This window comes from Sceloporus occidentalis, unplaced genomic scaffold (assembly GCF_023333645.1).
Source record: "Sceloporus occidentalis isolate IW3139 unplaced genomic scaffold, rSceOcc1.0.p SCAF_3, whole genome shotgun sequence".
Taxonomy (NCBI): domain Eukaryota; kingdom Metazoa; phylum Chordata; class Lepidosauria; order Squamata; family Phrynosomatidae; genus Sceloporus; species Sceloporus occidentalis.
The window spans coordinates 210,137,211-210,152,379 of NW_028316983.1; the positions used below are offsets into that span (position 1 = coordinate 210,137,211).

General features: G+C 40.3%; 1 protein-coding gene and 1 long non-coding RNA gene across 6 annotated transcripts in view; one reads left to right on the forward strand and one right to left on the reverse strand.

Moving 5' to 3' along the window:
- The window catches only part of LOC149317431 (uncharacterized), a 64,816-nt gene extending 59,644 nt beyond the window's left edge, over positions 1 to 5,172 (reverse strand). The window contains exon 1 of the long non-coding RNA XR_016280633.1: positions 5,037 to 5,172. This is a non-coding gene — a long non-coding RNA (uncharacterized LOC149317431). The remainder of the gene's footprint in view (positions 1 to 5,036) is intronic.
- The window catches only part of ZFHX4 (zinc finger homeobox 4), a 231,534-nt gene that overhangs the window by 9,435 nt on the left and 206,930 nt on the right, over positions 1 to 15,169 (forward strand). Inside the window, exon 1 of one of the 5 annotated variants that reach the window (XM_089517490.1) lies at positions 2,699 to 3,058. The exons of 3 other annotated variants lie outside the window; for them this stretch is intronic. The gene's annotated coding sequence lies outside the window, so the exon portion shown is untranslated. Of the gene's footprint in view, positions 1 to 2,698; positions 3,059 to 5,304; positions 6,011 to 15,169 lie in introns of those variants that run through there. One more of the 5 variants, XM_089517491.1, reaches the window with a different exon arrangement.

Genomic DNA, 15,169 nt, shown 5'->3' on the forward strand with positions numbered 1-15,169 from the left:
GGTTGGAGTTTGTAATAATACGGCCTATAAAAAAAGAAAAGAAAAGAAAGTAGATATAGAAAACACCAGGATTTTGGCAACATCAGTTCTTGGCTTCCTGGTATTTCTGCTACAGAAATTGTGTCCTGTTTCTTCAGATGCATTTGCAGGAAAGGCCCTGTGCTCAGGTGTCCCTGCACCAGGCTGGATGTGACTGTCTCCAGGGCTAGGCAATGGCACTGCCATCCTTTAGACAGGTCCTTGACTGTCCAGGCTCTCCTGCTAGCCAAGGCAGCTTCAGTAAAAGCCAGAGACCTCTTTTTATTCTGAATACAGGGCTGAAAAATGTCATGTTAGCCATTGTTAGCATCTCTGGTTTGTCTCTTTTTCTAAACAAGGATACAGGCAATCTCTTCCTTCTTTTGAATCCCAGCTGTTTGATATGCCGCCAAACATTTCTGGGTACAGTTTCTCGGGTTGTTATTGCTGTCATTCTCATTTCACTGAGGAGAAGGTATACTCTCCAATGGAATCAAGTTACTGTCCAGAAGTAACATTTGGCAAATCCTGAAGCTAATACCTCCTGTGCCCTAAATCTTGGAATTAAAGATCTTCCTGAAATTTGCTGGATGTGGTGACTTTCCCAGTCAGTTCCTGGGAAGTTTCCCTACCTTTTGGTTACCCACAGACAAGTGGACTTGCCTCAAGGGGCCACTTTCTTCCCATCCAAGTCTGAGGGACCTTCACCCTGACCTTAAAACATCTGCTTTCCTCACCGCTGCCTCTCTATCTCTGGTCTATCCTCCTGCCTCTTTCCTGGCAAGCCCTTCATTCATCATCAGGTGGAGATTTCCCTCTTAAGTATTAGCTTCAGGATTTGCCAAATGTTTCTCTAGATTGCATGGTTTAAGGCCCCTAAAAGATGCATATTTATACCTTGTTTTTAGGAGGGATTGCGCTAAACCTTTCTGTTGGTATTTAGTGCTTAAGGCCTAAGACATGGTTTTGACGTGCAGCCTAGGAATCAGGGACTTCAAAGGCACGTCAACTGAAAGGTTATGGTTCACCTGCACAGGGTCTTTGGGATTGTAAATATCTTTTCTATTTAAGCATTACTTACCGATCTTTTTAAGTCCTTTCCCCTTTTTGTGATATTGGGTGGGTGTCCCTGTGGTATGTTTGGATGCGCCTTGAATAGACATGGTTTTAAACCTTCACTAGGGGGGTATTTAAAAGTATCTCAATTCCTAGTTTTAGTTAATTATATTTTAATGAAAGTGTCACTCATATTCACATCACATCTGGAGTATTAGGTTAAGATAATTAGATTTTCAAATGAGAAGTGATTGCTTCCCAGCCTTTGCAAAAGAAGATTTCGAGGAGATTCCTATTTATAAAATGGTCTCTACACATATTATATTTCCAGCGCTGCCTTTTCATATCAAAGTGGTAGCTCTGGTAAACCTAAAGAAAATAATAGTAATACATCTCCCTTCTTTTTATTTTTCTCCTCTCATGAGGGAAAAAGAAAAGAAAAAAAGCAGGTTGTTGTGCTGGGAATAGGTTTTTGTTTTTGCTTTGCCAAATCTGTTTAGTGTCACTGTTACCTGCTAAAATACCCTTTGCTACTCCAAACTTACTTTTCATGGAGCTGTTTGACCAGTTACACCGGGGAGATTAAACAGCCCTCTGTGTGTATATATGCAATAACCCACACCTCTGTGTGCATACACCAGCTAGAGATATCCTATATATATATATATATATATATATATATATATATATAGTCACTACTCTGTGTGCAATAGTGTAAATAAATCCTCAACAACATGTAAATAATTCTCCCTGGATGGCTGTAAGAAATGTTTTGGTCTCACTCCCTTTCCCTTATACAGAGAAAGGCACATTCCACATTCATTATCCCAGGCATATTTTCTTCCTTTAAAAAAAAGAGAGAGAGGGGGGGACAGAGAGAAGAGAAGGGGGGTGAGTGAAAGAGAGAGGGAAAGAAAGAACTTCCCTGGTGGGAGGAATAATTAATTTGCACCCATATCTTTTCACATTCCTGAGCAGTTAAGAAACAGCAAATCTTCTTTCCTTCCCCTCTGCTTCTCTTCTCACTCTCCCCCATTCTATCTCTTTCTCTCTCTGTGTGTCTAATTTTCTCCAGCCATCTATTTGCGTGTGTGTGTGTGTGTGTGTGTGTGTTACTAATGAAGTTTGCAGACTTGTGTTTGTGTCCATGAGCCTGCTTTGGGGGCCATTTGGCGTGGCTCTTGCAGCCCCAGCGAGCCCCCAGCAGAAGAAGAAGCCTATGCCTTTGCCTTTGCAGCAGCAGCAGCAGTAAGCAGCGAGCCCTGGCTGCGCGTCATTTGCAGTCTGGAGAATGTTGATCACCTCACTAATTACACCTCTTCTCTCTCTCTCTCTCTCTCTCTCTCTCTTTCTCTCTCTCATACCCCCCCCCTTCCTCTCTCTCTCTCTCTCTCATTCCCAGAGTGCATATCGGGAATAGACACACAAAGACATGCGCACTCAACTTAATCAGCCATTTTTTTAAACAGGGCTAAAACGATAATAATTAGCAGAATAAAGACATATCGGATTTTCATTTCCCTTTCCTCCTTTTCCCAGCCCCTTCACAACCAAACAGCGAGACCGCGGTCGCCACATGCTTTGACAAAACTCCCGGACAGAACCAAAACCTTCCCCCCCTTTCCAAAACCCCCTTCCCCCCCACTTCCTCCCCCTGAAAACAAAAAGGGGGGGACCGCTTCATGCCCCCCCTCTTTAACTCTTGGCTCTCAGTCGTTTTGATTCCCACCCGATATAAAGTTGGAGGATTATTATTATTATTATTATTATTATCATCATTGGATTTTTTGGGGATTTTTTATTATTATTATTTTTAAACAAACCGCGAAGCTTCTTGTCGTTTTTTACTTGGATGTGATGATCAGCTGTTAAAGTCAATTAAAAAGCCAAACAAAACAAAAACAAAAAACCAGAGGGAGATTGAGAGAGAGATTGAGAGAGAGGCGAAGATCCAGTCAGAGAACTGCGAGGGGAAAAATGGAAAGTAAGTTTTTTTCTCTCTCCTTTCTTCCTTCCTTTCCTCCTTTAACTTTTATTGAGTAGTTTGTGTTAAATTTAGGTCGAGTATCGATTATCTTTCCAGGCTGATCTTGCACAATCTTTGATATTTCGCTCTCGCTCGCTCTCTCCCTCTTCTCTGCCTGCCTCTCTCTTTCTCTCTCTCGCTCACTCTCTCACACTCACTCACTCCCTCTCTCTCACACATACACACACTCCTATCCCCAGATCCTCTCTCTATCTCTCCTTTTCTCATTCCCTTCTTCTTCTTTTCCCCCCATTTCTACTTCTTTCCCATTTTTAGGTACCGCTTTAGGAAAGGAGGGGTGCTTTCTCTCTTTTAAATTCCTAAAGGGTGGGGGTCTTGTTGTCTATCTCTCTCTATCTTCCTCTCTTTCTCCCCCCCCCCCCCCGTTGTAACTTTTGGATTTTAAACAGAATTCTTCTCTCTTTCCCCCCTTCCTTCTTCCTTCCTTCCTTTTAAAAAAACAAGCTGGAAAAGGGTCTTTTATTTGAAACCGGGGCTGTCAAAAGTCCTTTGCCTCTCCATTCTCTTTTCCTATTTCCACTCCCCCCCTTTGCCTTTCATCCCGGTGGCCTTTTTAACCTCGGAGTCCGGAGCGTGGTGCCTCTGGGGAAACTTTGGGGGGCCTTTGGGGGGCTCGGAGCGCCGGCTTTGGCTTGGGACCAGGCGGAGAGGGGTGCCAGGGCCGGGGGGACTCTCTCTCTCTCTCCCTCTCCCTCTCCCTCTCGGGGTGTGTGTTGTGTGTGGTGTACTGGTGTGTCTCGCCGTGTGCGCCGTGTTTCTGGAGCTGGAGTGCCGTGGCTGGCATCGGTGCCAAGGCGAGGCAGCGCGGAGCCCCGGAGCGGAGCGGCGGGCTCGCTTTCCCCGGGTGCCAGGCGCCCCCGAGGCCCAGAGAAGGAGCCTCGCGGCCGGCCACAGCTAGGGCCACCGCCGCTTCCCTCCCTCGCCACCCCTCATGCCCCTTGTGAAAAGGCTGAAGGCTCGCTCTCGCTCTTTCTTTCCTTCCTTGCTTGCTTCTTTGCCCCTTCCTTCCTTCCTTCCTTCCTTCCTCCCCTGCCTCTACCTTTCCTTCCCTCCTCATTTCCTTCCCTGCCTCCTTCCTGCCTGCCTTCTTCACTCCTTCCTTCCCTGCCTCTTTAATCCTTTCCTTCCTTCCCTCCTTATTTTCTTCCCTGTTCCCTACTTCTTTCTTTCTTTCTTTCTTTCTTTCTTTCTTTCTTTCCTTCCTTCCTTCCTTCCTTCTCTGGTTTTGGGCTCCGGCGTGTTCAGGGTCTACCCCCAGGTCCTCCTCCTCCTTCTTCCCCAGGACCTGTCCTACATGCCCACCTTGTCCGCCCAGGAGGAATCCCCGAAGGCCCTCCATTTTGAGCTTGACATGAATTTTTAGAGGAGCGTTTCGTAGCTTTTCCTTGGGTCAGGTCCTACCTTTCCTTTCCTTTTTCTTCCCCCTTCCTTGCATGAGTGTTTCCCCCTCTTTCGCGGTGCCTGGTCCTCCTGGGCGCTGAGGAGGAGGAGGAGGAGGAGGAGGAGGAGATCTGCTCAACCCTGGGAGTACTGTTTTGCTTGTTGCTGTTGTTGTTGTCGTGTTAAAACCGGACTCTTGCTGCCCATCCTTCCTAGCTGGCTTTTCTGTGTGGAAGTGGTCTCTAGGGCTATAATATAAGCTTGGCTGGGAGAGAAGTTGGCTCCCTCTCTTCCTCGGGGGCAGCAGCAGCAGCAGCAGCAGCATCAATGGCAGGCGCGCCTCTCCTTCCTTCCCTCGCTCCCTGCCTTTGCAACCTTGCAAAAACCACCAGTAAACCCAGGGATGGGGAGCTTGGCCCCACCGATGCCACCATCTCTTCCTCCTCCTCTTCCTCCAGACTGCTGCCCCTTTGCCCTCCCCAGCCCTGGCCCTCTCCTGCCCCCCAAACACAGGCTCCTGTATGCCTTTTGTTACCTGCCAGCCGGAGAAAGAGGGGGGCTCTCGGCCCTGGGCCCAGCCGAGAGGAGAGGCGCTGCCAGCCGGGTTCAGCCTCCCAGATCCGTCCCGAGGAGGCTTTTTCGCTCCCATTCAGTCACACACACCACCCTCCTCCTCCTCCTCCTCCTCCTCCTCTCCTCTTCCTCCTCCTCCTCCTCCTCCACCTTAGGTACCAAGGCTTACATCGCAAACATAACACCCCCTTCCTTCCCTCCCTCCCCCCCCCACCAACACCACACACACACACACACACACAAAGCACACACACAAAAAAGCATCTCTCAACCCAAAGACAACTTGCCAGGCTGAAGATGGTGGATTTACAATGAGCCAGACCCCGCCAGGGTCACCCAGGAAGTCTGACTATCCCTCTATCTGACAGTTGCATTTCCTCTCCTCCATTCTGATTGCCGCCTCTTCTTCTTCTTCTTCTTCTTCTTCTTCTTCTTCTTCTTCTTCTTCTTCTTCTTCTTCTTCTTCTTCTTCCCTTTCTCCATATTATTATTAACCCTGTTCCATTTTTAATCAAGGATCAGGTAGCTGGCAAAGGAGAGGGGGAGAGAGAGAGAGAGAGAGAAAGAGGAAGACAGACAAAGGAGAGAGAGAGAGAGAGGGTTGATGATGTTGAAGGTGGATTAAATATCTCTGATATTTATATTTGAAATTGTGATTCCCCCTCTTTGGAAGGCTTCCCAATGGCTGGATCCTTAGGAGCCGGTGGTCGAAGGGAGCAGGCTGTACAGTAGTTTATCCTCTCTTTTGAGAGTTTGGTGGCTGTCTTAAGTGGATGGATGGATGGATGGAAGGAAGGACGAGGTAGTCAGCAGCAGCCTTGGAAACCCCTGCCTGTTGTTGGTTAGATTGAGGCAGAGACTTGGCTGCGATTGGGACACCACTGTGACATGGGCATCGATCGCTTCCATTGAGAGCAATGCAAAAACACAGCCTGGGTATGTAACACTCTCAGTGCCATCAACCCTTGTTTTACTTTCTGTTTACTACAAAACTGACAGAACCAAGCTAGCCGAGAAGGGACCTTGCTTTTAAAAGTATAGATAGGGAAGAAGGAATGAAGGTGGTGGTGGTGGTGGGGTGGGGGGTTGCAATGGAAAATACTTAAAATAAACAGGGTGGTTGGGTTGGAGCAATTTTAAATATGATTTCATTTCTTAGTCAACTTGCTGCTTCTCTGGAGTTTTCTTCTTCTCTGTGGTGGGGGAAAAGCAAAATACAATGGTAGCAATAGGAGATATATATATATATATACACACACACACATACACAACAACAATCCTTCCAAGAATATCTGTATATAGATAAAGGAGATGATGTCTGGCAGCTCCAGAGGAGGAATACCAGGCACTTTCAAGCAGCTGGAAGGCACAGCGAAATGAAAGATGGCTAGCCAGCTGTTTTAACCTCCTGCACCTGGCTAGAGTGCTGGGGCTCACTAGGATTATTCAGTGAGCCTGGCTGAATATTCATATTGTAGGATCTACACACAGTGGCTGTAGCATCCTATAGGCATTGCCTTGGGCTTTGAAGGGCTTCTGCAACATAAACATGCATTCTGTTGTTTTTCTTCTTATGGAAATGAACACCTAGGGTCAATTAAATAGAAGGGAATAGTCATAAATCTTCAAAAGTGAAATCTGTTCAAAGAACAAAGAAAGGTCAAGTAAACCATCTGTATAAATCACAATAGTAGTAGTGGGAGTACCTGCCTGGTGGGTTTAGCAGCAATACTAACTTCTTTTTCTAAAATGCAAGTGATGTGCATCCTTTCTGTGTTTCATAACAGATGTAAGGTTGTTTTTTTGTAGCAAAAAGACTGTATTGTTCACTATGTAAAGAAGTGCAGAGAAAAATCACTGTTTAATATTAGAGAATTTACTGCTTCCATTCCGACCATGAGCCTAAATTTACACAATGAAATTTGATTATCTCTAATAACAGTATTAGATTCTGTACTGGATGGATGAGAATTGAGGTGGTTTTGTTGATTGCAAGGGTTTAATGTTGCATTTCAGAATCTGATGTGGTTTAGCCTTCCTTCCATTAACTGGAAAACCCCTGAGGTTTTACAATTATTTCTTAAAGATAATACATTTAAGATTGCATTGGTAGGCTGGAGAAAAGTCATATAGGCAAGAAGGGAAGCCCTTAATAACTCTTGAGATTCAGACATGTTCAGCAGTTAGATTGGCTCTGACTTCACCAAGGGTCGACAATGTGTCATTTCCATGAAGCCAAATTGCCCTCTGCCTATATGATATTAATGTGCAAATCAATATTTCAGGGATTAAATTTCCCTTCTTCATTTTTTATGGTTTCTACCTCAATAAGTCTCAAGTCTATTAGAAGAGCCTGGATGATTTAAAATCTTTCACTGCAGAATGGCTTGTTGTAGCCTTGTTTCACAAACCAGTTTTGGATTTTTGCTCTAAAAGGCGAAGGGCATTGAAGAGAAGTTGATAATCATGTAGGGGCATGCACAATACTATAAAGACTTTCTATATAGAAATAAAAACATATGGAATGTATACATTTACTGTAGTACTACTTTTAAAATATTGTGTTAATCATTTATCGATATATTTTGAAATCAGTTGAGGTTTTCATTAGTGATTGATTAGCATTCCTATGCTTTGCAAGAGACACAACACCAACAGCATGCTTGGATTATTTTGCAGTGAGTATGCCTTAGATCTTCTTTGAAGATTATCTAAAAGAACTGTTCAAGCTAATTAACATAAATGCTATTTTCAAAACTCTGCACTGAGTCTGAGTAATGTTAGTTGCATTGTATTAATTAAGCAAAGGACCTTTTACTTCAATTTTAATCTTTTAAAGTTCTTGTATATTGGTGGTGTTTTACTGAGAGCAGTCATTTGAATATTAATTATTAGTTAAAAATGGAAAGATATCAGGGAGAAAACCATTCATGGCCAAAAAAAAGAAAATGTAGGTCACACATAAGGTTGCGACTTTATCTTATTTTGGGAAGGCCCTATTCTCTATCATTTGGTAGTGTTTTATAGGCTTAGACCATCTGGACCAAGTTCCTCACAGCTGCATTGATTTTGTATGTGATAGAACTTTTCCCCCGTTCAGTGTGAAATGTTCCTTCTTACAAACATACACCAGATCCGCTTAATTTAGTCTGCTAAAAGAAATGCACATGAAATATGGACAAAAGGCTCTTTAATCTCTTCAAGCTGTTTGTTTTTCTTCAAGATTCCTGTCTGTTTGGGTATGAAAAGTCACGTTTATTGAGCAGATGATTCTGAGGTGTGACATTAAAATAATATATGATTTTTGGGGTCTGTGCTGATTCTGGATTCTGCTTGCCTGTCAAAACATAGTTAATCTATTCTTATTTACAATTAATCTCAATAAAATTAATCTTAACTGTGCATTAGTCAGTGGCTTAAAATATCTAATTATATTCAATTAACTGCTGTCATAGTAATTAACACTGCTTAATTGCTTCAGCATATATTTATGTAAAGCTCATTAGTTCCTGGCTGCTCTTTTTCTCCTCCCCTCATCCCCTTTTTATTGCTGTCACAGCACTGACATCAAATCCAGGCTTGCTTTTGGGGGGTAAGGAGGAGGATGATTTTAAACTTTTAAGATATAGCCATGACAATGAATCTATACACTGTATTCAGCCTAATCTTGAGTGTTTTCATATACTTCTTTTTAAAAAGTAACACTACTGGGGCTTTAAAGAATCCGCCCTTGTAACATTTCTGAAGATATGTTCAGCTTTGTTGATCGAAATATGAGAAGTCAGGTTAAGCTTTTGTATTTATAAATGAAGAGCTTCTCCTGCATCTGCCTTGGGGCTGTACCCACAAGGCAGAGCTTCCCTGTTTCCAAATAATTCAAAGGGTTAAGCACTTGGCCAAGGTTCAAATTGCAAAGTGCCCAGGGAGATTCCATGTGAATATGTACAGGTTTCATGTAATTAGTGCTTAATTATATTAACATATGCAAATTGTCAATTTAGAAGCTTGTTGAGCTGGCAAAGATCAGTCTGGCACAATTGCTGTATTGTTCAGAGACAATAATGGATTTCAAGTTGGATTGTGGAAACACATAACTAGCTATCTAATTTAACTCATACCATGGTGAAATTTCATTAGTCTCCATGGAGACTGGTTTAATTGTGCTGACTAATGTTCTAGGCTGCAGAATGTCCTAAAAAGAAAGCGTTGTTTGCCTAATCCACCTTACAATGACACTTGTTTGTACATGTTTCCTTTGTGTGACAATTTGCATATGCAAATAAATAGTTTCCCAGCCCCCATTTGTCATGCCTGTTCATTGCCCATGAAGAGGACATTGTTACTAGGCTGTTACTGAGTCTCCCAAGACAGGATAGTGTCAACCAGTCCAGCCACATTCTTTCATAATTTGTTTCTGATTAATAGACCAGAGTGAGGCTCATTCTATTCAGGCCTCTGCAAAGGGAAGGTCAGTTCTGTCACTGAAAGGAGTTTCCGCAGCAACTGAAGCCCCCCCCCTCCCCTCTCTCCTTTTCTTCTTTGGCTTAACAGAATCATATTTAAAATAATGTATTCTTTCTGGAAGGAAAATGTCCTCTAATAATCTCTTGTTTCCTAAAGCAAAAGATGGAAAAACAAAAGAGATTGTGGTTTTGGAATATTAATCCTGTTTTTGACAGAAAGGTAAACTGATATAATTGCTTTTCAGTGGAAGAAATGGGGGTTTATACAAGTGTGAAAGCATCGGAAAGGATTAGCATTTTTTTGCATAATGAAAAGCTCTGCTGAATAGGGCACTGAATGGTTGACTGAATGACTAAGATGAAAGGAAGACGAAAATGCAAGCTTCTCTTTCTTTATGCCTCTGCTCAGCTCTCCCTAAAGTTATGTTTGTCCAAGACTTGAGAAAACAAGCAGAAGCTCAGATTTCAGCAACTTTATAAGATGCCTTGAATTTCCATCATCATGCTGATGAATATGTATGATAATGGTGCAGCTAGAAGATGATAGACACAGGTTTGTATGTAGTAGAAACATTACAGGCTAATCAAATATTGACTATTGGGTATTGAGTCTTCTCAATGCTTTGCTTGTGGGGAGGGGCAAATGTGAAATATTATATTTGTAAAATTAGTAGAATTTATATATCTTGAGACATAATAAGCTAAAGCCTTTGAGCCTGCTTTCTTAGGTATACAGTAATTTTAGCTGTTTTAATTGATGATGGTGTTGTTGTTTTCTGCTGTAGAAGAAAAAATAGATCTTTACTGTGTATGAACTGTGTGATATTGTAGTAATGTCTGAGATTCAAAACTGCATGAGTTCGATCATAGTGATAAATATAGTTTAAATAGAAATTAGAGTTAATGGGTTTTATTCCTAGTATGTGTTAGTGGTCAGGGTATTTTTTTAATATGTTTACAGTAAGGTCATAAGTCATGTCACTGAGGACCTAGTCCCTACTCCTATTTTCCTATTGAAGTAAGTGATAAAATATATATTGACTTAAATGGGACCAGGAGGAGGCCTAAAGCTATGACTGTAATTGGTTAGCTGTTGACAATGTGATCTGTGCTGCTAATTATGTGCTCTCAACAGTAACTGGGACTGTTAAAATACACTTACAGTGCAATCCTATACATGTTTACTCAGAAGTAAGTGCTAGTGAATAAAATGTTAAATGGTTGTAACACAAGAGTGCAACTGCATACATAAGCTTAACTGCATTCAGTAGAATTTATTCCCAAACATGAGGGTGTGATTGCACCTTACTTGCCTATTCACTTTTGAACATAATAAAAACTATACAAATTAGATGCAGTTTGAAGAAATAAATATGTATATATCTGCATATTTAGTAGCTCCTTTTTCACTTTTTACAGTTTACTGTATTTGTATTTAGAAGGTTATTACCAAACAAACCCACACAGCTTTCTTCAGTGACTTTGTACTTAAATGTGTACAATTTCAGGACTCTCTGTGATTAGTTTAATGGACTAATAAATACTAAAAAGAAATAAAACTTTGCAAGTTGTAGAATTTTGACAACATGGTATGGAACTGTAGTCAAGTGAGGTCTAGTGAGGCATTCACTCTGTAGGCTAATGTCAGATGTTTTTTAATAACTTTGCAAATGTTTATGGTTAATGTTGGTACATCTTTAACATACCTTGTAAAATGACAACAGATCTACATATAGACTGCACTTTCAAGGGACAAGAAGCTTACTAAGAACTTTGGAGAAGTTAGTGTGCTAATTTAAAAATAAGTTAATACATATTGTTAAGCAAGCAATGTGTGTTCTAACTGGCAGTTTTCCAACCATTTGAAAACTGGATAGCCCATGAATTAATGCTAGCTAATGCACTCTGTATTTGTATTGAACTATCAGAAATCTGGGCTCCTCATATATTAAGGCCAAAGCTGTAGTCCTATATACATGTAGGAGTAAGCTCACTGAACACATTGAGACTTTCTTTTAAATACTTGTGAAAGATTTGGCTGAAATATAAACAGACTCTTGTTTAACACACATGCTTAAATGTAGGTAGAATTTTTATGTGAACATTTGAGAATGTGAAGTTCTAACTACGAGATTCTATGTATGTTTACTGAGACAAAATCCTAACTGAATCCAGCAGGATTTATCATCCTGGGTGTAGGCTTGCCTGGATTTATGATCATAATAGTATAACAGATTGGGAGAAAGAAGTAGCCAGGTTCAGGACTCCACAGAGATCTAGCTCTTGCAGTCTGTATAAAAGAAAAAATGTTTACTCTTTTTATGTATATAAAGAAGTTTAGGATATATAGATTAATGTGGATGTATTACAGTCTTGAGTTCTCATAAGTCCCTTTTGTTAATTTTTGCTTTAATATATTTGCACTCATAAAAGTTTGGAATACTTGAACCTGTTTAGAGGGAGATTTAAAAAAAAGAATAGAAGAAATATTAAGAAAAAGGAATTCTTTTGAGGAATAGTTCAGCTGAGTTTTATGAACAAAATATATTTATCATTTAAAGTCATACTCATACAGTCATATCCTTCTCAGTAAGCTTCAGAAATAGTTATTTGCCTGTATTAAAATTAATTTGCTTCTCTTAATTTTGAAACCTGTTACAAACCTGTTGGAAAGTTACTTTGGAAGAGATGTATTATAGTCATATTGTCATGTTGAGCTGATTGGACTATATCAATTCCCATGAAGATCAGGTTAATAGTATAAAAATAATAGGTTTAGCCTCAAACGCGATATCTTTAAGAAGCCACTACCTTACCTGAGTGAAGAGACTAGTCAGCAACAAAGAAACTAATATTTAATGGGTTTTTTTTTTAAAAAACCTTCTACGTTAAAAAAAATGTAAAATTATGGCAAGGATATTATCAAGGATTGAAGCCATTATAGTTTTTAGTTCAATTTTAGCTTCCATTCAGTTGTGACAGGAATTTCTGATATGGTTCTTGCTCACATCAATAAAAGTTTGGTATACCCTCATGACGTTCAGTCCTTGTAATGGGTAGGAACATTTAAATATATATTATGATGTAAATTTGCATATGTGTCAAAATGATTAACATAATTGAGATATTTTATACCTAAACTTGAAGCCTGGTGATTAAATATACTTGACAGAAAATCTTATATGCTTTACAGTTGGAACAGAAGAAGGAGGTACAAAAACCAGGAACACACGGAAAGCTTATCAGTGAATAAGGTTAATACAGATAGATGGAATAGACTAAAATATATACAGTTAAAACAACATTTATCATATTCACAAAACATACTCTCCCATGCTTTCAGATTCCTTTATTCAACTCCGGGAGTTTCATGCCCAGAGATATGATGTTATGGAAGCTGCTGTATTTTCTGTTGCCTGAGATGCACTGCAAGTCTGACTATCAGAGACCTAACCTCTGTAAGATAACTTGCTTCTTAATTGACAGTTATGCATATACCAACTTTTTGGTCAAAGATTAAAATGTTTCAACAACTATGCTAAGATCTAAATACTACATACAGTTTGCAGTAAAGTTTGGCAAGGGCACTATGTAGTGTGCAATCTCTTGCTCTCTGCCTCTTCTGCCACCTGGCTGCTTACCTTCATGGTCCAATCCACAATACCACCATGGATTGCAGGTTAAAAACTATAATCTTCCTGGAACCCAAATACTTCCCTGTGCAAAATCAACATATAGACAAATCCACTCCAATATAGGCATGCAAAAATAGGAGTGAAAGATGGGAGATCTGGTTTAATTAGCAAGTATATCACCCAGATCATTCTTGGAAAATCTGATTTTGAATCAGTAACCCGAATGTTCTAGGTTCTGCTTGATTTGTAGCTGATGAAAGTGAGTAGGCTTGATCCAGTATTTAGGTTCTAGCTTGATTTGATTCTGTGTGTAATGCATTAAATTAGTACACACACATGTTCTCCCACTGACCAGGGGGATGCTAGAAACCGTCAGAGTTGATGTACGGTATGTTTTAAAACATTTTTTTAAATGGAGATATTAAGGATGATACTTTACCTCTAAACTGAGATAAAAATGTATATCCTTAATTCAAGTATCAAAACATAATGAGTGATTAAAAACAAAAGCCTAGCTCTCTGCCTATAACATCACTTTACTTGTGTTGTTGTAAAGTTAGTTACAAGTATTACATGTCATATCAGTATATCTATATAATAGCATATCTATATCAGCATATCTCAGGACATATCAGCATATCTATATCATGATAGTCATAATATAGTAATTAAGCAGATAAATATATCAAAAATAAGTTTTTTTAAAAAAATAAGTAAAACTATGAACAGGTTATTCCTAAAACAATAAAGAAATATGTCTAAGATATTAAAAGCTCAAGCCTGAATCAGAACATCATGTTTGTGAAATAGTCTGAAAGCCTTGCCAATTTACATCTGAACTCTAGTCACAAGATAAGTCTTCTAATCCAAACTGACAAATCACTTGCCAGCATTAGTTTGTTGCAATCTGTGATAGTGGAGTATTTAGAATATTTCTGGTAGCTTCAACAATACTCCATAGTTAACTTGTAACTCTACTAGGACTGCCAACTTTTTTACTAGCTTTGTCCAACTTTTCCTGTAAGAAACACAAGCATGTAGAAATCAATCAGGTGATCCCTCCCCCCACCCCCAGCATAGAAATAAAATGGTTAGGAAAAGCATCACCCATTTAATGTCTACATGCCTGGTTGCTGTGACAGGCACAAGAGCAAGACCAATAAAAAGCTGGCAGTCCTAGACCCCAATTTTATCTTGGTTAAGACTTCAAAGGCACAGTCTTCCATGTTATATCCAGCTTGAGGTCAAGATACAAAGCCCAGAACAACAAAGAAAATCAAACTTTTTCTAGAGCATTTTTCTTATTAAATCTAGATGAAAGTGCAGAGCAGTTATCACTGTCTTTGACCTTTTATATCTCTCCCTACTGTTCCAGCTGTGTTCATAAGACAGTCAGATACTAAATTTACTAACTTTCCCCCCTCATTCTGTTGCATAATGCGTTATGAGATAAATTTAGCATCCTTACTGTCTCAGCACTGTACCCTTCTGTGAAAGATGCAGCATTTTAGTTTTAAAGGGCTAAATCTGACAATGTGCTCATGGGTTACAATGGAACCTCCCCCTACACAATGGAACCTCCCCCTATATGCAGATGATTCCCCAGTCCTTTAGAACCAATTGTGGGGTAGGGATGCTGCAATGTTGAGCAGATTCACTTGGATTCTGCCATTCATCAATAGAAGTCCACCACTGTTGTCATGGGCTCAGAGAATTCTTTCATTTTCTTATAAGCTGTAGTATTGACATAGGCCTAAATCAAAATTTTAGCCCAAGCATGAGTAGAAACATTTGATTAATGGAAACTGGATAAATAAAAAATTAGGTAAGTCTCACTGATACAGTGGACTATTCTGAGGTCATGTGTACATGGGCCAGTTACATCAGGTTCCCCTAATAGAACTTGGAACAATGGATGCAAGCTCCAGGAAAAGAGATTCCCCCTAAACGTTAGGAGGAACTTCCTGACAGTAAGGGCTGTTCAACAGTGGAATACT